Source organism: Hyperolius riggenbachi, chromosome 1, assembly GCF_040937935.1.
Source record: "Hyperolius riggenbachi isolate aHypRig1 chromosome 1, aHypRig1.pri, whole genome shotgun sequence".
Taxonomy (NCBI): Eukaryota; Metazoa; Chordata; class Amphibia; order Anura; family Hyperoliidae; genus Hyperolius; species Hyperolius riggenbachi.
The window spans coordinates 537,819,177-537,842,083 of NC_090646.1; the positions used below are offsets into that span (position 1 = coordinate 537,819,177).

Consider the following 22,907-nt stretch of genomic DNA (forward strand, 5'->3'; position numbering starts at 1 on the left):
CCGTTCACACTGCACGCGTTTCCAGCCGCGTTTTGGAAACGCGTGCAGGTGGCCAAAACGCACGACATCAGACATTGCATAGAGTGCAATGTCTGATGTTCACACTGCATGCGTTCCGGACCAGTGCGGTCCGGGAAACGCATGCTGCACTCAGATTTTGCAAAAACGCGTGGCTGTCCCATTCACTTTTCAGTGATGGGATCAGCCACGCAACGCACACAAACGCGGATGGCCATGCGTTCGTACGCGTTCCGCACGCATGGCCATCCGCATTTCTGATCTGAACGGGCCCTAAGTGTGTTCCCTGCCTAATAGAAGAACCTTACCTCATAATAGCATAGTAGCTTACATGAGAGATAGGATGAGGTGTTGGAGGTGATCAAATAAAGGTGGCCACACACTATACAATTCTGTAAATATCTGTTCAATTTAAGAATTGCAATCAATTTTTCTGACTGATTGGTACATTGGTCAGATTTTTGGAATGTTAAGGTGGCCACACACGATACAATTTTTTAAATATATGTTCAATTTAAGAATTGCAATCAATTTTTCTGACTGATTGTAACATTGAAAAAAATCTGACCAATGTACCCCACACCTATGTTCAATTTTTCCCCAATTATGATAAAAATTATTGGAAACTATGACAAAATTTCTAGGGTATGTATATTAATAAATTGACAATCTAACACACAGCATACAATCTTTAGAAAGATTGAAGAAAAATATCTGGCATTCCGGATCGATAAAAATCGAAGAAAACGGGAAATCCGATCGGATTTTTCAGTCGAATGGAAAAAAAGCTTTCGATTTTTTTCGGGAGATCCGATCGTTTTTATCGAATTGCTGTAAAATCGGATCATTTTATTGTATCGTGTGTGGCCACCTTTACACACACCTTTGTTCAATTTTTCCCCTATTATGATAAAAATGATTTGAAACTCTGACAAAATTGCTAGGGTGTGTATATTAATTAATTGACAAACACACACCATACAATCTTTAGAAAGATTGAAGAACAATATCTGGCATTCTGTATCGATCAAAATCGAAGAAAACGAGAAATCCGATCGGATTTTTCAGTCGAATGCAAATAAAGCTTTCGATTTTTTTCTGGGAGATCCGATCGTTTTTATCGAATTGCCGTAAAATCGGATCATTTTATTGTATCGTGTGTGGCCACCTTAAGTTGTAAGATGCAGTTGAATAACAAACTAAAACACTAAATAAACGTTATGTTGGAATTCCAGCCAAAAGTTGCTTGGTTTTTTTGTTTTGTTGTTTTTAGCTTCAGGTAATGAGGAAAATAATAGATTAAATGTTTTTATTTTTTCTATTATGTCCCATTTGTGAAGATATCCCCCGGATGTCTGTGCTGTAATTGGAAGCAGGAAGCATGGAGAGACTCATTAACTAATACAGGTTAGTCACTGGAAAATTGAGGAGTGGATCTTATCACTCTAATCAGAGAGTTATGCAAGAGGCATGAAGTATCTTGAGGAAAAACCAGAAGCTTGCGTGGGAAGTGAGTTTCCAACACCTGCCCTGTACAGAAGTGCAGTCATTTTATCTTCAAGTGGACCTGAACTCTTGCACAGGGCAGAAGGAAAACATAAAGAAATGCACCCTATATATATTTAGAGAGTTTAGCCTGTCTAATTTCACCTCATCTGTGACTAAGCACAAGTTGTAATTTTGAGCCATCAGCTCACTGCTATGGCAGAGAAGCTAATTTGAAAGCACAGGATGTTAACGCTCTATCTGCTTCCATGAAAGCAGGAAGTAGAAACGCTGCAGATTTATTGCAGGATTTGTATCAGCTGTAACAAAGAAATGTTTTTCTTTAAATGTTATGCTGGGAATACACGGTACGTTTTTATACTGTGTAATCGAGCTGCTGATGGCTCGACTGATCATTTCCGACGCGTCCGATCACCCGCCGGATCGATTCCCCGATCGATACCGCAAGCAGTACAATGGTAAAAGAAGATAAGAAACGCCCACGGGGACGAGCGGGAATCTATCCGGGCGCCTGTGGGGATGAGCGGGGATGCGCCGGAATCGAGCCAGCGGCTCGATTACATGGGCAAAAACGTACCGTGTATGCCCAGCATTATTGTGCTGTTGAGTTGAGTATATTTTACAGCACAGAGGAAGTTCTGAGTTCAGGTCTCCTTTAACTTGTTTAAATAATAGTCATTTTTTATTATGTGTTGGTCAAGAAATTTGAAAGATCCCTCACCAGTGTTCCAGGAGGGGGCAATGGGGCACAGAGTGGGCAAATCGCCTATTCTCAAAGGCCTAATATTCATCCACTTCTTATTTGAGGACTGACGCGATCAAATAACTGGATTGTCCAGAAATAAGAAGCAAAGTCTTCTGGCTACCAAGTGGAAACCACCAATCCATGATCAGTTGCTGAATGGTGGGACGTGGCAGTAGAAATCTATTAGTTGAGCACTTTGTTCTGGGTACATGGGAAAATCATTGATCAATAGAATATGACAAAACCAGTGATCCTTTGGGCAAAAGATGGGACATAAGAGCTACTGTACATGTTGGCTTAACATTCCTTTTCAGTCTATAGAACAAACACTCAAAAGGATATCTGTGGATCTGCCCATGTATTCCTTGCCTACCTTTAGCTATCACAGGCCATTCCAAAACTGTAGGACAATTCAGTACAGAATAGCCCTGTTGTTTCTACCAACATATTTATTAATGCAGGAAGCCCAGACAGAAAATCCCAGATGCTTTTGCTTGGGTCTCATTTATGTGAAGTATTGCTTCAGATTGTAGGGAGAAGATGGCCAATGATCTGACAAGTCAGTCTTTCTCAGAAGGGTTCTCATTGGTGTAGATCAATGAACTGATAGAGAGCCTTGATGAGAGATTTAACTAGGGTTTTGCTGGGCCTCAGCTAAATAGTGGCTATGATGGCCGATGGAGTCTTGCTATACTATAGTGGCATTCCAGCTTTCAAAATTAGCGCCAAGAAGGTCATTTGGGTGTCTTTTCAAATTTAGTGGCAAGAGCTAGTGCAGGGAAGGTAATTTGGGTCAATTGCGCCTGTTGCAGGCACTGTTTATATTGTAGGTATGACAGGCATCGTAGTTCCGCTATACTACAGTGGAACTCCGGCTTTCAAATTTAGCATCAGCAAGGTAATTTGGGTACCGGGTCAACTGGGGCTGTGGCAATTGCCATTAAATTGCGGCTTTTCAAATCTAGCTTCAGGAGCTGGTGCTGGGAAGGTGATTGGGTGCTGGGTCAATTGTGATTATGGCGGGCAACGTTATATTGCAGTTATGGTGGGGACCATAGTTCAGCTAAACTGTAGTGGAACTCCGGCTTTAAAAATCTAGCAGTGGAGGCCGTGAAGGTCATTTGGGTCAATTGTGATTGTATTATAAACTTCCCTACGCCTTAATTACATGAATGTGATAGTAGTAGAATATCAGTAAATTTCCTTATACTCTATCGGGTAAATCCATGCCCATTTTAACTATATGGCTTTTTCTAAATGTACTGCTAACACAGAGAGTAATACTTTACATTAGCACTGCACCACGCTGCATCATCACTGATTCCTACTGCCTCTGTTACTATCTGTGTCTACTATCACAGAGAGTAATGCTTTACATAAGCACTATTCCACACTGCATCATCAATGATCCCCACTGCCTCTGTTACTATCTGTGTCTACTATCACAGAGAGTAATGTACTGCATCATCATCACTGATTCCCACTGCCTCTGTTCCTATCTCTGTCTACGATCACACAGAGTAATGTACTGCATCATCATCACTGATTCCCACTGCCTCTGTTCCTATCTCTGTCTACGATCACACAGAGTAATGTACTGCATCATCATCACTGATCCCCACTGCCTCTGTTCCTATCTCTGTCTACTATCACACAGAGTAATGTACTGCATCATCATCACTGATCCCCACTGCCTCTGTTCCTATCTCTGTCTACTATCACACAGAGTAATGTACTGCATCATCATCACTGATCCCCACTGCCTCTGTTCCTATCTCTGTCTACTATCACACAGAGTAGGGCCAAACCATTCTCTGCATTAGTTGTTGATGTTGCTTTGAATGAATAAAAAAATTTACTGCGGAGAAATATTGAGTTGTTTGCATAGACTTATTAAATGTCAATAAATACATGACATTTGCTAATTTAAAACTATTATGTTAGTGGAGCGTGTGAGAAAATAATAATAAAAAAAAAGTACGTGTCACACAGCACCTTGCAAGATAATGGTTTATGGACATAGCTGATTGTGCAAGCTTCTAAAACTGGTGTACTGTATAACCTACACTGCATAATGGTGAAACAGATTATGACACCGTAAATCATATAAATCATTACACACCGGAGAATGTGTCTAATCAATAGACTCAAACTACTGTTTATATTTTGTAACGTGATTGTGGTTGCTCTAGAACATTAAAATATGTGTTACATAAAGCCTGAGGACACTATGGGCTCGATTCACAACGCGGTGCTAACCCGGTTAGAGACTTTTGGCGTGATAACCATTGCACCACGCTGGTGAAAAGCCAGTTTAGGCGTGATAAGTTTAGATCGCGCGCAAAGTCCCGCACGCAAAGCAGCGCCATTAAACTCTATGCGAAGTGCACCAGACTTTGCTAGCGCAAATCAGCTGTGCACTGCGGTGCTAACCCAGTTGGTGCTATAGTTATCACGCCTAAACTTATCACGCCTAAACTGAGTTTAGGCTTGATAAAGGGCTTTTCACCAGCGTGCTAACTGTTAGCACCGCTTTATGAATCAAGCCCAATAGCAGGTGCTGCACTATAATTTAACTTCATTGCCTCCTATGGCGGCAGGGGATAGTTTAGGAGCGTACATTTAAAAATGGCGCGGTGAAAAAATGGTGCAGGAGTCCTGCAGCCAGCCAATCACTATGCGGGGACTGAAGCCGCATGGTGATTGGCTGGATGCAGAACAGCTGGAAACTAAGAAGGAAGTGAAGGAGACGGGATCGCCAGGGGCAAGTTAATGTATACTAAAGCCCCCTGCCTCCACCACACTGCCTGTTAGCCCCTTGCCTCTTTCACACTAAACCTGACTATTCCACCCCCTTCCTAAATCTAACTAATGTACCCCCGCTGCGCTGCCTGCATGCGTCTTTCTGCCGCATTAGGCGGCAATAGTACAAACACCAATTAGTGGCAAAAGGTTTAAACTATGCTGCCCGATAAATAAATAGACACGTGTCTCCTTCACTTACTGGTTAGTTTGCAGGATTCCTGCAGCCAGCCATTCATCAGGTGTCTTCAGCCCCTGGATGGCGATTGGCTGGCTGCAGGACTCATGCAACCTAACCAGGAAGGCAGGGACGGATCTAGGAAGGGGGGGGGGGGGGGGGGAAGTGCAGAGGAGATTCGATCGTCGGAACTTGGTAATGTATAAAAATACTAGATGCTGGTAATCACATCTTGTTACTAATGTTATTTAATGTTTTAGAAATGTCCTAAACGTTAAATAACATTAGTAGCAAGATGCCATTACCGATATCAACCCGTGCTATTTTTATCCTGGCACTATTTTTAAATGTATGCAAGGAAAAAAAAACTTCAAATGAAACAGTACAGGGCAGACTATGTTTGGAAATGCTAGTAGAATGCAACACCGATTTTCTCCACCAAACATACTAACCCCTCCCCCCATAGGCTACATGCCTTTGATAATTCTGTTTCTGATCGTTGCTTTCGGGGTGGCACCAGCCTAGGCTTCTCGATCATTATCTGGTGACCTGTCGCAAGGTTTCCAGCCAATCATAAAGGATCCTTGGTCGATCTTACTAGGCCATAAATTGTCCATGCTTCAATATCCAGAGCACAGGCCGATGCAGCTTATTTTGAATGTTAAGACACATATGGCTGCTAATTGGCTATGTGTTTCAAATCAATGGTTTTACTATTTTGCCTAGTATACTCTTCTGAATAAAGAAATGTTTGAAAACTAAAATGCAACACTGAACCCCTTTTAAATTACCCTGTGTTTAAGATGCATTCAGAGTGCCTCAGAAATGCAACTAAAAATGATCACATGTATTAGATGATGTAGAGTTGTTCTGCAGTTCTACGGAATTTGCAATAACAAACCAAACAAAGACATCAAATTAATTTTCCATGCCTTCAGAATTTATATGGGCTTGCACGGTATTGTAGTAGACGGTGCAACAATTAAATGACAAGTTCATCAACCTATATCTGCCAATCAAATGTCATGTGACTGCAGTCAGCTGAAGACAGGACTTCTAACTGTCTGGCCAGGGTTACTGTACTTTACACATAACCATTGCACTTTGCTTTGCTTTATTGAACACAGTTGATAGTGTTTTATCATTATCTAGGTCACTTCTATAAGGATTCAGCCAAGTTCAGGTCAAAAAAATGATCGAACTCATAACATACAAGCTATTGAACAATGTAATCCGTATATCTGTATAGATTACAGCTAGTTTTCGAGAGATCATAAATCATTACAGTACTCCTGTTGTATGTTATACCATAAGAGGAGAAACTCTGCACTCTTTGCAGAGGAGGCAGCCATGTCCACCAACCTATAGGGGAGAAGTTGCAAAACCAACAGCCATGCAAAACTTGTGTTAAACGGAGTCTGAAGCGAAATAAAAACAAAACAAAACAGATACTTGCCTAAGGAGAGAGAAGGCTCTAGGTCCTATAGAGCCTTTCTGTTCTCCTCCCGGGGTCCTCGTTCCCCCCCCCCCAGGCTCCCCCGTTAGCGGTCTACGACCGTTCAGTCATGGCCTGCTCTCTTCTGTGTTAGGCTGGCTTCGAGAGTCTTTGGAAGCACTCGGGCTTCTGAAGACAGGCCGTTCTGTACTGCGTACACGTGAACGCCCTCTCTTGCGTACTCGCACGTGTGCAGTACAGAGCCGTTGGTCCTCGGGAGCCTGAGTGCTTCCAAAGACTGCCAAAGTCTCTTGCAAACGGAGGAGCCTGCGGGGGAACGAGGACAGCGGGAAAGGAACGGGAAGGCTCTATAGGGCCCAGAGCCTTCCCTCTCCTTAGGGTAAGTATCTGTTTGTTTTTTGTTTTTGTTTAGGATTCAGACTCACTTTAAGTTGGTGGACTTGGGGATTGTTTGGAGGGTACTTTTTGCACTCCAGCAACTGTGGGATGGGAGACCTTGAATTTCCTTTTAAAGGATAACAAAAGGAATTGGAACATTTGAGGATTTGCACGCTCAATGTAAAAGCAGTCAGGGTTTCATGGGCAGCCAGGATCTTTTCAGGTTGCAGGAGAGAGAGCTGATCTCATTATTAAAGAGGCACTGTAGTGACATAAAGTAGAATGCAGTAAATTATTCAGGATACACACTTTTATGGTAATGTTCCTGGTTTCAGCACCAGAAACAATTCCCATATCTATATACTGCTATATATTGAATGTATTTTTAACAGAAACCTAAATGTGGGGTATACGTACCAATAATGATAAAAATACTTTATGTAAAAACAAATAATTATATCGAATGTAGCCCTTCCAGAGCTGTTTAGCCTAGGCTGAAAGCTATGCAGAGTATTCTGTGCCCCCCCCCCCCTTCCTCCTGAGCATTTAGCAGACCGGGTATATTTTGTATTGGCTGCAGAACACAGTGAATGGGAACCGCATTGAAAAAAAAATGAGACAGATACTTACCTAAGGAGAGGGAAGACTCTGGGTCCTATAGAGCCTTCCCTCTCCTCTCCTGGTCTCCTCGTTCCAGTGCTGGCTCACCCGGTAGCAGTATTTGACTAAATTAGTCAAATACTGCTTTACCCGGCCGAAGGAGGCTTCAGAAGTCTTCAGGGAGCCCAAGTGCTCCTGAAGAAGGGCGGCCCTGTACTGCACCTGTGCAAGCACGCTCTCTTGCACGCTCACATGTGTGCAGTATGGAGCCGCACGTCTTTGGGAGGACACGGCTCCCGGAGACTTCCAAATACCCAATTCCCAATACCCAACTCCAACAGTTGGATTGACGTCTTATCAGTCTTGTCAGTTATGTGAACAATAGCAAGCAACTTTTTTTGGTTGTTCAACTTGTTTCACAACAAAAGTTGTTTGATAATTGTGCTGCATAAAAGACCACGGTTTAGTGTCTGTATGGGGCTTTAATAACCCAACATTACATGTTCTCATCCAGACCAGGCAGTCTCACCCCATGACTATACTTCTGTTGAAAGGCGACATAGCAAAGAACGACCAAACAGCTGTGGTCGTGATTGTGGAATTGGGGCTGATTGATACCACATCATCTACCCTTGACATGACTATCACAGCTGTCCTTCTTCTTTCCTTTACCATGTGTATTTATTGGGATAACTTATTGCTCCCAGCAAAGTAGCTTGTATTGTAACACTTGCAATAGAAGGTTCTGTACAATATATAGAAGGTTCTGATAATATATCAGATTTGAGATTTTCCCCCCTTTAACTTACAGTTGTCATAGCAATATTGAAGTGTGTGGTTTGTCTGTGTGTGCATGTGAGATATATTAAAGGACAACTGTAATGAGAGGGATATGGAGGATGCCATATTTCATTTTAAACATACCAGCTGCCTGGCTGTCTGGTTGATCTTCTGAATCTAATACTTTTAGCCATAGACCCTGAACAAGCATGTAGCATATCAGGTGTTTCTGACATTATTCTCAGATCTGACAAAATTGGCTGCATGCTTGTTTCTGGTGTAATTCAGACACTACTGCAGCAAATTAGATCCGCAGGGTTGCCAGGCAACTAGTATTGTTTCACAGAAAATAAATATGGCAGCCTCCATATCTCTTTCATTACAGTTGTCTTTTAAGTGCAATGTTCTATACACACCTGCACAGCAAGAATGTTATGGTTTTTTTTCCCCTATACTTAAATGTTTTGGTGTAAGAAAGGTTTGCTAACACACACATTAATCATGTGTCTACATCTGTGTAACATAATTCCAATCTAGTGTTACTGGCAAAAAATATATTTTAAAACATACAAACATTTTAGAAGAATGAATATTTACTAAACATATTAATCATGTCATTAACCATGTAATTTTAACCCCCTCCTCCCATGGGTGCCTAATCTCCCCCCCTCCCCCAATCTGAGGGACATAGGTATTGAAGTTCTGTGGGACGTAAGGTTCATACACACCTACCAACTACTGTATCTGTCCAACTATCTGCCAAACTTGTCTGTTAAGCCCCATACAACTTTTTGTTGTGAAACAAGTTGAGACAGCTAAAAAAAGTATTTTGCTATTGTTCAAACAGCTGATAGAACTGATAAGAAGTAAATCCAACTGTTGGATTGACTTCTTATCGTTCTTATCAGCTTTTTGAACAATTTTTTTGTTGTTGTTTCAACTTGTTTCACAACAAAAGCTGTTTGACAATTGTGCTGCGTAAAAGACCGCTGTTGTGGGTGTGTATGGGACTTAACAGACAAGTTAAGGCAGATAGTTGGACAGATAGTTGGTAGGTGTGTATGAACCTATAGGTATATTGTCTGAGCTGAGGATGAGCTAGTTAGGGCCCGTTTCCACTGTTGCGACGCGATTTCGCCGGCATTCCGACGCTTGTAAAAACGCATGCGGATGCGTTTCCGCATGCGTTTTTACCCGCGATTTCGCATGCGATTTCGCATGGCAGGGTGCCATGAGTAATTAACCATGACACTGCCAGGGCAAAATAACATTGAAAAAGGTGCGAAATCGCGGGTAAAAACGCATGTAACAAACGCATGCGTTTTTACTATTAAATACATTAGCGGCGATTCGCACGGATTCCCGACGCAGGCGAATTCGGTGGGTCCTGTCGTGCAGATTTGGCCCGCCGCCAAATCGCTCCCGCACGCCGCACATGTGGAAACAGCCCCGGCCACTTCAGTGTAACAAGCGAATCCGCATCTCGTCGCCGCATGCGGATTCGCTATGGTGGAAACGAGCCCTTAGTCTTGATCTACTATACAGACATGCATTCCTTTCCATCTAATTAGACCATTACTTCAGGCAATATTTAGTAAACATGATGAAATATGACACACTATTTTTTTGTACACGTACTCTTTTATTATTGTATCTAGTTTTTAAATAAATGTCACATATTAATGCCCTACTGTAGTGCTATTCTGTTAGTTCTTCTGGCACCATGGAGATAATTCTTATAGAAAACACACATATTGCATTGTTGGGCGCCAGATGGTGCTACTATTAGTAGAACATTGGTAATTTAAATTACTGATATTTTTCTGTGCACTATCCAGCACCTATTCTAACCTTAAATCTGTGCTCTGAGTGCTTAAAGTGAACCAGAGACGAAGCACCCTCATGTATTTTACCATATATATCAGTGGGAACATTAGAGAAAACACCTACCCTACTCTCTGTTTCATTCTTCTATGCTAAATCTGCCTGTTATCAGCCCTGATAAAATCCCTGACCAAGCATTCAGTCTGGCTTTGCTCAGGGATCTTTTTATAGCTGAGTCCTTATAGCAGAGCCACAAGGGGCAGGCTTGGGCTTGAAAAGACATAAGAGAAGACAGACTCCACTATAATAATTCCTAAGCAAAGCCAGACTGAATGCTCAGTAGGGGATTTTATCAGGGCTGATAAGAAGCAAGCTGAACAGTTAAAAATGAAACAGAGAGCAGGGTAGGTGTTTTCTCTAATGTCCCCACTGATATATATGGTAAAATACATGAAGGTGCTTCGTCTCTGGTTCACTTTAATGCTAACCACTCCACCTAATGCCTAACCTTAAGACCACCCCACAGGTGTATATTCCTCACCTCACCTAATGTCTAACCAATATTTGCCAGAAGTGCCTATTATTGAAAATGAACACTGGCGTCTATTTAATACATGCCGATCGCACAGCCAAATTGACTTGATCCATAAAGGATGAACACCACAGCAAAATACTTAAAGTAGCATTTATATGGATGGGCTGGCAAAACTCATATTTAACACAGTTCTGCGTGTTATAATATTAAGTGCCTGCTACCCTGGAAAGAGAGCAACCAGAAAACCGATTACCATCATAAAAAGGGAATCTGAGTGATAACCTAACTTTGTAAGTGTAACACCCAATTTTCTTTTTTTTTTTCCTATTAACCTCCTTAGCGGTAACCCTGAGTCAGGCTTGGGGCTGGAAATCCGCAGCTCAGAGCAGTAAACCCCAGATTGACTTGTGGTAGCCAGCGCGAGGTTGATGCAGAGCATAGCATGCAGCTGGTGTTTCAACTCGCCTCCCTTTAGGATCTAGACACCGAGAGCCATTCTCCTTCTTGTCCTCTGAAGCTATGGATACCTCTGGTGAGATTTCTGTCTCTTGTCATGACGATAGCTGGTGAACTCACTATGGGGTTACAGCGCCAACCGGAGGATGGAGGGAAAACTGCAGCGCTGGATCCCAGGAAGGTGAGTAAGTGCTGGCTGCTGCAGGCTCTCTGGGGGTATGATATTTTTTTTCTTGCTTTTAGGGTCTAAAAGCTAATTACAAAATTGTAGACCCTAAAATCAGGAAGGAATCATACCGCCAAGGAGGTTAAGTGATAATTATACCTGCCAACTTTTTGAGAAAAGAAAGAGGGACACTTTTAAAACATACACTGCCACGCCTCTAATCACGGCCCCACTACACCCCTAATCACCCATACTGCAAAGCACTCATAAGCAAATAAGCAAAAGATGGAGTTTTATCATTCAAACCACATTGGTCCTTTTTATCATCCTTCATTTTCCCTCATGTTAACATTTGAAAATAAGAAATGTATCAAGGATGGGGATAAAGTTACAGTCCTTTAAACACATTTTTTTTCAGAACAAAAATACATCTATTTACATAGATCTGTACATCTGTCATGAAAGGGGGACAAATAAGGAAGAAAGAGGGATGTAGAGAATTGGCTTCCAAAGAGAGACTGTCCCTCCAAAAAAGGGACAATTGGAAGCTATGGATAATGCACAAGATCTTGCAAAGTGCAAACCTAATAAAGGTTCAGGTTCCTGGCAGGCGCGGAGCTAGGGGGGGTCGGGGTAGGACAAGTGCCCCGGGGCGCCTGGTCCCCAAGGGTGCCCAGCTGAGCTTCGGGTTTTTGTTTTTTTTTGCGGGGTGAGGGGAGCAGCGCAGAAAAGAGTGAGAGCTGTGCGGTTGGTGGGGAAGGAGGGCCATCTCCCCCCTCCTTCCCTCACCTTAGGTGCTCTCCCTCCCTCGCTCTCCCCTCCAATGTCCGGGTGGCTGGCAGCGGCGGGCGGAACTCACCTCCGTCTCGCTCCAGCGCCGGCCGGAAGTTCGGGTGCGCAGCCGCTGCTCTGGTCTGGACCAGACCAGAGTAGTGGCAGATTTATCCGGCGCTGCGACGAGACGGAGGTATATTCCGCCCGCCGCTGCCAGCCACCCGGACATTGGAGGGGAGAGCGAGGGAGGGAGAGCAGCTCTTCCTCTTCTCTGTGCTGCTCCCCTCCTGCTGGGGAGGAGGACACCTGGCTACCTACTCTGGGCACATATACCCCTGGCTACCTACTCTGGGCACATATACCCCTGCCTACATATATTGGGCACATATACCCCTAACTACATATACTGGGCATATACCCCTGGCTACCTACTCTGGGCACATATACCCCTGGCTACCTACTCTGGGCACATATACCCCTGGCTACCTACTCTGGGCACATATACACCTGCCTACATATATTGGGCACATATACCCCTAACTACATATACTGGGCATATACCCCTGGCTACCTACTCTGGGCACATATACCCCTGGCTACCTACTCTGGGCACATATACCCCTGGCTACCTACTCTGGGCACATATACCCCTGGCTACCTACTCTGGGCACATATACCCCTGCCTACATATATTGGGCACATATACCCCTAACTACATATACTGGGCATATACCCCTGGCTACCTACTCTGGGCACATATACCCCTGGCTACCTACTCTGGGCACATATACCCCTGGCTACCTACTCTGGGCACATATACCCCTGGCTACCTACTCTGGGCACATATACCCCTGGCTACCTACTCTGGGCACATATACCCCTGCCTACATATATTGGGCACATATACCCCTAACTACATATACTGGGCATATACTCCTGGCTACCTACTCTGGGCACATATACCCCTGGCTACCTACTCTGGGCACATATACCCCTGCCTACATATACTGGGCACATATACTCCTAACTACATATACTGGGCATATACCCCTGGCTACCTACTCTGGGCAGATATACCCCTGACTACATATATTGGGCACATATACCCCTAACTACATATACTGGGCATATACTCCTGGCTACCTACTCTGGGCACATATACCCCTGGCTACCTACTCTGGGCACATATACCCCTGGCTACCTACTCTGGGCACATATACCCCTGCCTACATATACTGGGCACATATACCCCTAAATACATATACTGGGTACATATACCCCTGGCTACATATACTGGGCATATATACCCCTGGCTACATATACTGGGCACATGTACCCCTGGCTACATATACTGGGCATATATACCCCTGGCTACATATACTGGGCATATATACCCCTGGCTACATATACTGGGCACATATACCCCTGGCTACATATACTGGGCACATATACCCCTGGCTACATATACTGGGCACATATACCTCTGACTACATATACTGGGGACACATACCCCTGCCTACATATACTGGGCATATATACCCCTGGCCACCTATTCTGGGGACACCTATAGACCTGGGGCTATCTATTTTTGGGGAAGCACTGCTGTCAGATTGAGTGTATTTTGGGGAACTGCTGCCAGGTGAGAGGTGTCTACCATATTAAGGGGGCATTCTGCCTATTTATGTGAAATGCTGTCTATTTATGTGCCTCATGACTGCTGAATTTGTCTTGTTGGGGGCCTCAAGATCGCTGAATTTGTCTTGTTAGGGGCCTCATGATTGCTGAATTTGTCTTGTTGGGGGCCTCAGGATTGCTAAATTTGTCTTGTTGGGGGCCTCATGATTGCTGAGTTGGTCATGTTGGGGGCCTCATGTTTGCTCATGATTGCGGAATTTGTCTTGATGGGGGGGGGGCTCATGATTGCTGAATTTGTCTTGGAACATGCTGGAAGGTACATACTGAGGGAGTGTGGGTGAGCGTGAGCCTGCTAACCTCCATGTACATTTGAAGGGGCGTGACCAAATGTGGAGCACCCATAACCACGCCCACATTTGGTCACAACCCTTCACCTTAGGGGGCGCATTAATAGTCTTTGTTCCCGGGCGCTGAAAACCCTAGCTACGCCTCTGGTTCCTGGGTATGACTACTTATCTCTCTACCCTTCCTCTAGCCTGTTGAGAAGGTCTGAAAACTTGCTACTGGGACCACTGGGTCCTGTTGTTCAGCTAGTAACCTGCTGAGGATTGGTATTTAACTCAGGCTTGAAGTTTCTCTGCTTTGTTGAGGAAAACATTTATTGTGGAGGTTTACAGGATTGTACTGCAAGTGTTAGGACTTTTTGTTAATTGAGTAATTTGCTGCGGTGCTGCAGGGAGCAGTAACCCCACTTATATTTTCGGAACTTGTATTTGATTCACTATGGTGCTGGGCATTGTCATTCTTCTGTTGCTCAAATTAGTGATCGCTAGCCGTAGCGTAGCTTAGGAGCTCTGGGCCCAATGCGAGTTTTACATTGGGCCCCCTCAAACACTCTCTACATAACAATTGATATAGAGCAGAGTTCCCCAACCCTGTCCTCAAGGCCCACCAACAGTACATGTTTTGCAGGAAACCACACATATGCACAGGTGAGGTAATTAGTGTCTCAGCGGAGCTGATTAACAACCTCTGTGGATTTCTACAAAACATGCACTGTTGGTGGGCCTTGAGGACAGGGTTAGGGAACACTGAATAGAGTACCAAAACCTGCCCAGCACAGCTGCAGTGTCTGAGAGGTGTAGGCTGAGGAGGAGAACAGTTTATTAAGGTGGTCATACACTGGTCGATTTGCCATCAGATCGACCAACAGACAGGGCCGGATTTGTACTTTCCAGAGCCCTAGGCCTGCTGTCACCAAGCGCCCCCCCCAAAAAAAATTTTCAACACTCTGACTAGCGATCATTGGTTTGAATGGGCTCATCTCAGTTGTGCTGCTCTGCCTCCCATTCAACAAATAATTCCTGTAATTTGCGCTCCTGCCCGAATGTGCACAGCAGCCGATGGTGTTCTGGGCATGCATACTTGAGAAATGACGCTGATGTATGACCGGTACTTGTCAAGAATGCATAACACTGTACCGGCCTCGGTTGCTGTGCACATCTGGGCAGGAGCGAGAAATTACAGGGAGCGCGAGAGGCCAGAGCATGCGCTGCTTCCTTGTCCTCTGTGCGACTGGCTGCAGTCAGAAGCCACAAACAGGTGACAGGGAGTGCGAGTGGCCAGAGCATGCGCTGCTTCTTTGTCCTCTGTGCGACTGGCTGCAGTCAGAGCCACAAACAGGTGGCAGGGCAGTGCAATGGAGAGAAGCCCATCCAAAACAGAGAACAGATAAGTAGCAAACATCCTGTCAGGACCCACTTTGGATGTTCTGTTGTAATTACAGTTGACCTGAACTCAGAACGTCCTCTCTGCTCTAAAAGATACGCAACAACATAACCTTTCAATAAAAACATTTTTGTTACAGCTGATACAAATCCTGCAATAAATCTGCGGGGTGTCTACTTCCTGCTTTTATGGAAGCAGACATATTTTTTAACATCCTGTGCTTTCAAATGAGCTTAGCTGTTGTGGCAGTCGGGTGACACAGTGTAGAGATCAGATTACAACTTGTGACACAGAGGAGGGGGAATTAGACAGGCTCTCAAAATACATACATGGTACATTTCTATGTTTTCCTTCTGTCCTGTGCAAGAGTTCAGCTTCACTTTAAAGCATCTGAATGACCTTTATTTATATTTGCTGAAAAATCTATGCATCTCTTTTGAATGCTGAATGTACATATGATGGTGTGCTCTAACATATTGACAGTATACGGGAACAAAGTCTGAAGAAGGCTTATTTAAATTGCCTTTAAAACGTTTTTTTAGGGTAAATGAGGCATGTAGCATCATGTTTTTTTAATGATGTGGGGACTTAAAATCCCTCTCTCTCTCAGATGGGAAATCCGAGTTTGCTCGGATAGTGCTATTCAGATTTTAAAAAATATCCGAATTGCTATTCAAAGTTCGGATAGTGGAAAAAGTTCAGATTATCTGGGTAGTTTGGATACCCAAATATTGGATGAGCACCACTGCTCAGGTGTATTTAAAATGACAGTTTAGCAATGAAAGGGAAGAAAACAGCATTTTTTTATCCTGCAGTCTCATAGATGGTAGGAGCTGCAGGACAGAAAATGAGTCAGGAAAGAGTTAACTAAGGAAGAGAAGCGACCACTGCTACTAGGAAAAAAAAAAGAAAGACCATCATAAATTACGATTAGATAAGATTAGATAAATTAACAGCTGCTGGGGTCAGTGTCAAAGCTGTAAAAGAGGTGAAGAAACTGCAGAACTCTCTGATGTTTGGGAATGCCTGCTTTAAAACTCAGCGGAACTTAGTTCTATCTGCTTTGTAATGTAAATCTCTGGTATTTCTCACATCGATCTGTAAGTCTATCATACAAAGAAAGGAATGGATTATCAGGTGACCGTTATGATTGATCCTGATTGTTTTAACACATCAGGAAGTGAGAGAGAGATGCAGGGATTGGGGAACTTTGGAATTCAGCTATTAGTGCAGAGCAGGGCGCTGGATGGCTGCACTGCAGGACCAGAAGAGATGATTTACTTTGACATATGACCTCTTTTCTCTCCAAGTCATGCCGCCCTTCTTATCTTATCTAATTTTACCGCCCTAGCCCGTGGCCTTTCTTGCCTTTCCAGAAATCCGGCCCTGCCAACAGATAGATCCCCCTCTGATCGAATCTGATCAGAGAGGGATTGTATGGCTGCCTTTACTGCGAACAGATTGTGAATCGATTTCAGCATGAAATCGATTCACCATCTGTGAAGCTGCAGCTGCCGCCCCCCCCCCCCCCCCCACATACATTACCTGATCCGGCCGGCGCGAGTCCTTGGTCTCCGCTTTCTTCTTCTCTGCGCTTGGCTCCTCCAGCTTCACTTCACTTCCTGTCCGGGGGAACTTTAAACAGTAGAGTGCGCTCTACTGTTTAAATTTCCTGTCCCCGACAGGAAGTAAGTGAGGCTGGAGGAGCCAAGTGCAGAGAAGAAGACAGCGGGGACTCGCGCCGGGCGGATCAGGTAATGTATTGCCACTAGCATCGGTCGTCGGACATTCGAACGACGCTATCGACGCACTTCCGACCCGCCGGAAATCTTCCGCATGGACAGGAACGACGGGAACGATCGATTTCGGTCAGCGTTTGCGTATCGATTTCACAGCAAATTTGATCACAGTGATCGAATTTGCTGTATATCGGCGGTAAATCTTTAGGTGTATGGGCCCCTTTAATGGTTTCAACTAATCAAAGCACATATAGGCCTGGTGCACACCAAAAAACGCTAGCAGATCTGCAAAATCCTAGCAGATTTTGAAACGCTTTTTCTTATTTTTCTGTAGCGTTTCAGCTAGCATTTTGCGGTTTTGGGAAGCATTTTTGGTGTAGTAGATTTCATATATTGTTACAGTAAAGCTGTTACTGAACAGCTACTGTAACAAAAAACGCCTGGCAAACCGCTCTGAAGTGACGTTTTTCAGAGCGGTTTGCGTTTTTTCCTATACTTTAACATTGAGGCAGAAACGCATCAGCAATCCAAAATCTGTAGCAGCCCGGGAGTATGCGTTTCTGCAAAACGCCTCCTCCTCTGGTGTGCACCAGCCCATTGAAATACATTACCCTAGCGGATCCGCACCCGCAAGCGGATCGCAAACCGCAGCAGAACCACTCTGGGGTGCACTAGGCCATAGAGGTGATCATTACCAGCATAGCAACAATAAAGAGCTAGTAAAGCCGTTGAAGATGGGCCCCTCTGGTCAGGGGGGCCATGGTGTGGTCGCTATTTCGGCATCCCCTATGGCCATGCCACTGGTGTCTAGTGTGTTATGCAATCATTTTTACGCCGGTTTTGTATGTATTTTGTGCCCAATGAAAACCTGGTCTGTCAGGTTCACCTATGTCTGCAGCTGTCTGCTTTCTTTCTTAGGGCTCGTTTCCACTGTTGCGGTGCGGAATCGCCTGGATTCCACCGCGGACAAAATCGCATGCGGATGCGTTTCTGCATGCGGATTTCCCCGCGATTTCGCATGGCAAGGAACCAGGCGAATTTAACCATGTCACTGCCTGTGTAAAGCTCCATAGCTTTACATGCGAAATCGCACGCGAAATCACGGGGAAATCCGCATGACAAAGCCACATGCGATTTCCCTATTAAAAGCATTGCGGGCGATTCGCCCGCATTCCTGCCGCATGCGAAATTTCCCCCGCACGCCAAAACGCACCCGCACGACGCACAAGTGGAAACAATCCCATCCACTTGTATTGCCTATGCGAATCCGCATGCGGTGCCTGCATGCGGATTCGCTATAGTTGAAACGAGCCCTTATTAGTCTTCATACCACCTACATTTTTAAAAACTAATATTTTAGTTTTTACATTGGCTTTGTTCCAGGAGTAACAGAAAGGTTAATGGCATTCACATGACTAAACATTCTGAAACAGAAAAAGGATACTCCAGTATCTTGGGCAAATAAAATGCTAATTGGAAGTGTCAGCTATAATTACTGGATCAGTCCTAGGATTCTGGAAACAGTAAGGGCACCTGAGAAGTCTCTAGATGTGGCAGTGTCCAAACCTTAGTGAAACGCTTACAGTATAAAGCCGGTGGATGCAAATTAAAATTGCTGCTTGCTCTGCACAGGAAATTGCTCATTCTGGAAGATTTATTCTGTACAGAGCAGTGTACTATGGCCACGGTTGTGAAATCTGAACTTCCAGGTGATTTTAGAAACTGATGGCTGGTTACAGATTTAAAGTGTACCTTAGATGACTCAAACACAAGGATTTATATTTACCTGGGGTTTCCTTCAACCCCTGGTAGTCCATGGCCTTCCTCGATGTGCGTTTAGTCCTGACCGTTTTCTTGCAGTCAGCTGTGATAAAGTCCCCAACTGAGACAGCTGGGGGCTACTGCACATGCACGGCCCTGAGCGCGCGCTTCCTAGGCCGCCCTCCCTTCACAGGGAGCGTTCTGCGCTTGCACAGTTACAAGCCTTAACCACCTGCACAGGCGTAAAATTCTTTCGGCCACACAATTCAGTAGTCCCGACTACTAGGGCTGACTGTGGAAAAACGGACAGGTATGAACACACACAGAGGGAGGCTGCAGTCTACGGGGGCTGGAGAAGGTGTCAGGTAAGTATAAACACTCTTTTTGTCTTACTTTAAAAGGAATGGCCATGTTTCGTAACATTACATTATAACATGACTTAAGTAATATTTTGTGTAACGATTACAGTACACTCTGATAGTGGAAAAAGGAGCAGCTACTGAAGAGGATTCTGTCCAGCAATTTGCTTGGGAAGGTTTATTCTAAATTCTACATAATGACCTAAGGTAAAGGTCACTGGTATGGAAAATATAGTTATGCTAAAAATCTCAATCTCCACACAGCAGTTTCTAATCAGCTATAGCTTTGCACACAACATTTTTTCCAGGAGAAGCTATTTATGAGTGGTAGCCGTGGATGTAATATTCTATGTACCTTATCTATTACCTTGAGTTACTGATGGAGCATTCGGAAAAAGACAGCAGTACAAAACAGTGTCAGTATTTCCATGTATCACAATTCAAGCCGGGTGAAAAGCAAGCAGTCATTTGATGATGAAACAGCATAGCAAAAAATAAATAAATAAACGTCTTAAACACCTGTCACTCTTGGAAAAAATCTCCGGAATGTTGTTTGGTATTCATCTTTTGACTGTTTGTGGTATGGTAGGGGTTTCTTGACACCCTGGAGAGAAGACACAGGAAACACAAAAAAGTAGAGTAGAGGCTCGCTATGCTAATGAGGTTTTTCCATTTGGCACCGTTATTGGCCTGAGGATGCGGGCTTAGACCCGTGAAACGCGTTGCCTGTGCTTAATAATAAAATGCTTTTTGTGGTTACAAAGATTTTGTTATTTGAGGTAAGCTACCTCCCTTTTTTTCATTTTTATCTGTTTTTAAAGAATTTTATACACACTAGGATGCCTCTTTTACCCATATTGATCTTTTGACCATTGTTTGGAAAGGTCAAAATAAATTGAATTATTCTTTTATTCTTTTTTTTTTTAAAGTGTACCTGAGCTGAAACAAGTACACTCTTTTATACTTATGTGGACCTTCCTCCAGCCCACTCTAGGCTTCCTCGCCATCCTCTGTGGGCTGCTCTATTCTTCTGCAGTCACACTGAGTCGGGGACTACTGCGCAGTGCGTTTTTTGGTCATGCTTCTGTGCCTGCGCAGTTACAAAACTAACTGCGCAGGTGCAGAATGCTTCCGTCCCTAATAGTGAAATAACTTCTGTAATTGCTTATAAAAAAAAGGATAAAAATAATTCTAGTATTTACACTTACAAAATGCCGATTCAGTCAGGCAACAGGTAGGACTTCTGCCCTGGACTCTCCTCCTCCTGGACTCCTCCTGGCCGATGGTGCAGGCTAGATGAAAAACGCATCAGTCGTGGATAGAGTTAGGGGGGTTCCACTACCTGTGCTGGTTATTAGCAGTGGCACAACTTTTTGCCTGATTGAATTGGAATTTTAAGTGCATTTTTATCCTTTTTTAAAGGCAATAAAAGAAGTTGCTACTTGAACGCCACTCCTCCCATCCTTTTTTGTTAACAGTATAATTTGGGGCGTATTTATAAATGTGGTGATCAGCTTATCACCATGAAAGTTTCAGGATGGTTTTAAAGCTGAGGTGTGTGTTTGCACTGTGATGCTCCGCCCCCATGGCATCGCACCACACAAAAGCACGAAAATATGACCCTGCCGTAGAGTGCGTTGGGCAACTGTGCCAACTTAGCATGCAAGATATAGGGTTTGAGGCTGGGTAAGCCTATGAAGTGCCAGAAAACCAAAAATGGACAGAATCCAGAAACTGTGACAAAATCAAAACCATGGTCAGATGACTGTAAATCCAGGGGTCAAACAAACTCCAAGTCAAGAACAAGCCAGGAGTCAAAACACAGAGAAGCAAGCAGCCAGGTGGTTAAACCAAAGGTCAGACAAACCCATAGTAAGAAAAGCCATAGGTCAGGACAGGTACCAATCCAAACATAGTTCACTACCATGGGCGCATTGCCACACAGCAGACCTTTATAGCAGCATGGGCCAATCAATGTGGAATTCTCCGCAACCTTTAGCTGTTTAAGGAGGAAAGCAACTATGGGCTAACAAAGCCACCCTAAATCAACTCCATAGCCCAGGTGCTAATGCAGCCACTGTAGTGCATAAGACGCCGCATGCACCCATCCAAGGGAATTCCAGGTGCATGGCTTTTGGGGTTGCCACAGTGGATACAAGCAGTAGAAGACAGCTTCTCGGACTACCTCTTGGAGTTGCTGCGGAAATGCTGCCAAGGTAAGCTCTTGACACTCTCACGTGATTGTGTGCGTTGACCAATGGGGGTAGCAATTAGAGAGAGATGGAGCAAGCACAATTTTCAACTCTGGCCAGTGGCCACAGTCTCACGCCATACACATATTACAAAAAACTATTAGAGAGCAAAGAGAACTAAATTTGAAGTCAAACATGATACAGTTAAAATATATAAAATTGTACATTATTTTCACATTAGCTTTTCTTGTACAGGATTTGGACACTAGTTCACATAAAAGAATATTTTTCATAAGTATCATTATCTTGTTTTACAAAATTATACCATCTTAGTTTTTAGTGCCATCTAGTGGTTTAACATGCTTGATGCTGCAGCTGAAATACAAAAATGCTACATAAATGTAACATTTCTTGTAGTATATTCAAGACAAATAGTTTAGACTAGATTTCAGTAAAATAAGAAAAAATGACATAAACATTTGCATTACCCTATCTGACTCACATTTATTAGCATTCATTAGATGACAATCAAAGTGCTCTTTGGGGATTTTAGTCTACAAAAGTGATGACCGGTTAAGGTGCGTACACACGCACTACTAAAGAGAACGACGGGTCCGCCAGACCCTCCCGCTGGGCGGTCGTACTCCCGACAGTAGTGCATGTGTACAGTCTATCTGCAGACTGATCATTCTGTTTCTGAACGATCCGCTTAGCGGACTGTACACACACACTACTGACGGGAGAACGACCGCCCAGCGGAAGGGTCTGACCAACCCGTTGTTCTCTTTAGTAGTGCGTGTGTACGCACCTTTACTTTTACTTTAGATAGGGTCTGGCACAAGGACTAGAACAGTGTTTCCCAACCTTGTCCTTGAGTACCACCACAGTGCATGTTTTGTGAAAATCCACAGAGGTTGCTGAGACCTTAATTTCCTCACTTGTTAATATTTTCAGTCTCCTATTTCTGATTTGTGTTATCCTCTCTTAATTGCTTTTTTTGGGAAGTTTTTCAATGGGTATGCCTACTTAAAGAAAACCTGAACTGAAAATTAAAAGTCAAAATAAGCATACACAAGTCATACTTACCTTCCATGTAGTCTACTCCTCAGTGTCTTTCTCCTGTCCCGCGTCCCATTTGTCCACTGTGATCAAGGGAATTTTCCGTCCTCCATTTTGAAAATGGCCATTACCCATAACCGCTTTCTGGTCAGCACTCAGTTAAACTGTAACATAGCCCACTTGAGCCACAGGGAAACATGGACATTACCTGGTACA

At 43.9% G+C, this 22,907-nt stretch overlaps 1 protein-coding gene and 1 long non-coding RNA gene across 2 annotated transcripts in view; one reads left to right on the forward strand and one right to left on the reverse strand.

The window, feature by feature from the left end:
- The window catches only part of GRAMD2B (GRAM domain containing 2B), a 170,316-nt gene that overhangs the window by 117,259 nt on the left and 30,150 nt on the right, over positions 1 to 22,907 (reverse strand). The gene's annotated exons all lie outside the window — the stretch shown is intronic.
- The window catches only part of LOC137525691 (uncharacterized), a 54,591-nt gene that overhangs the window by 1,321 nt on the left and 30,363 nt on the right, over positions 1 to 22,907 (forward strand). Inside the window, exon 2 of the long non-coding RNA XR_011022977.1 lies at positions 1,359 to 1,425. This is a non-coding gene — a long non-coding RNA (uncharacterized lncRNA). The remainder of the gene's footprint in view (positions 1 to 1,358; positions 1,426 to 22,907) is intronic.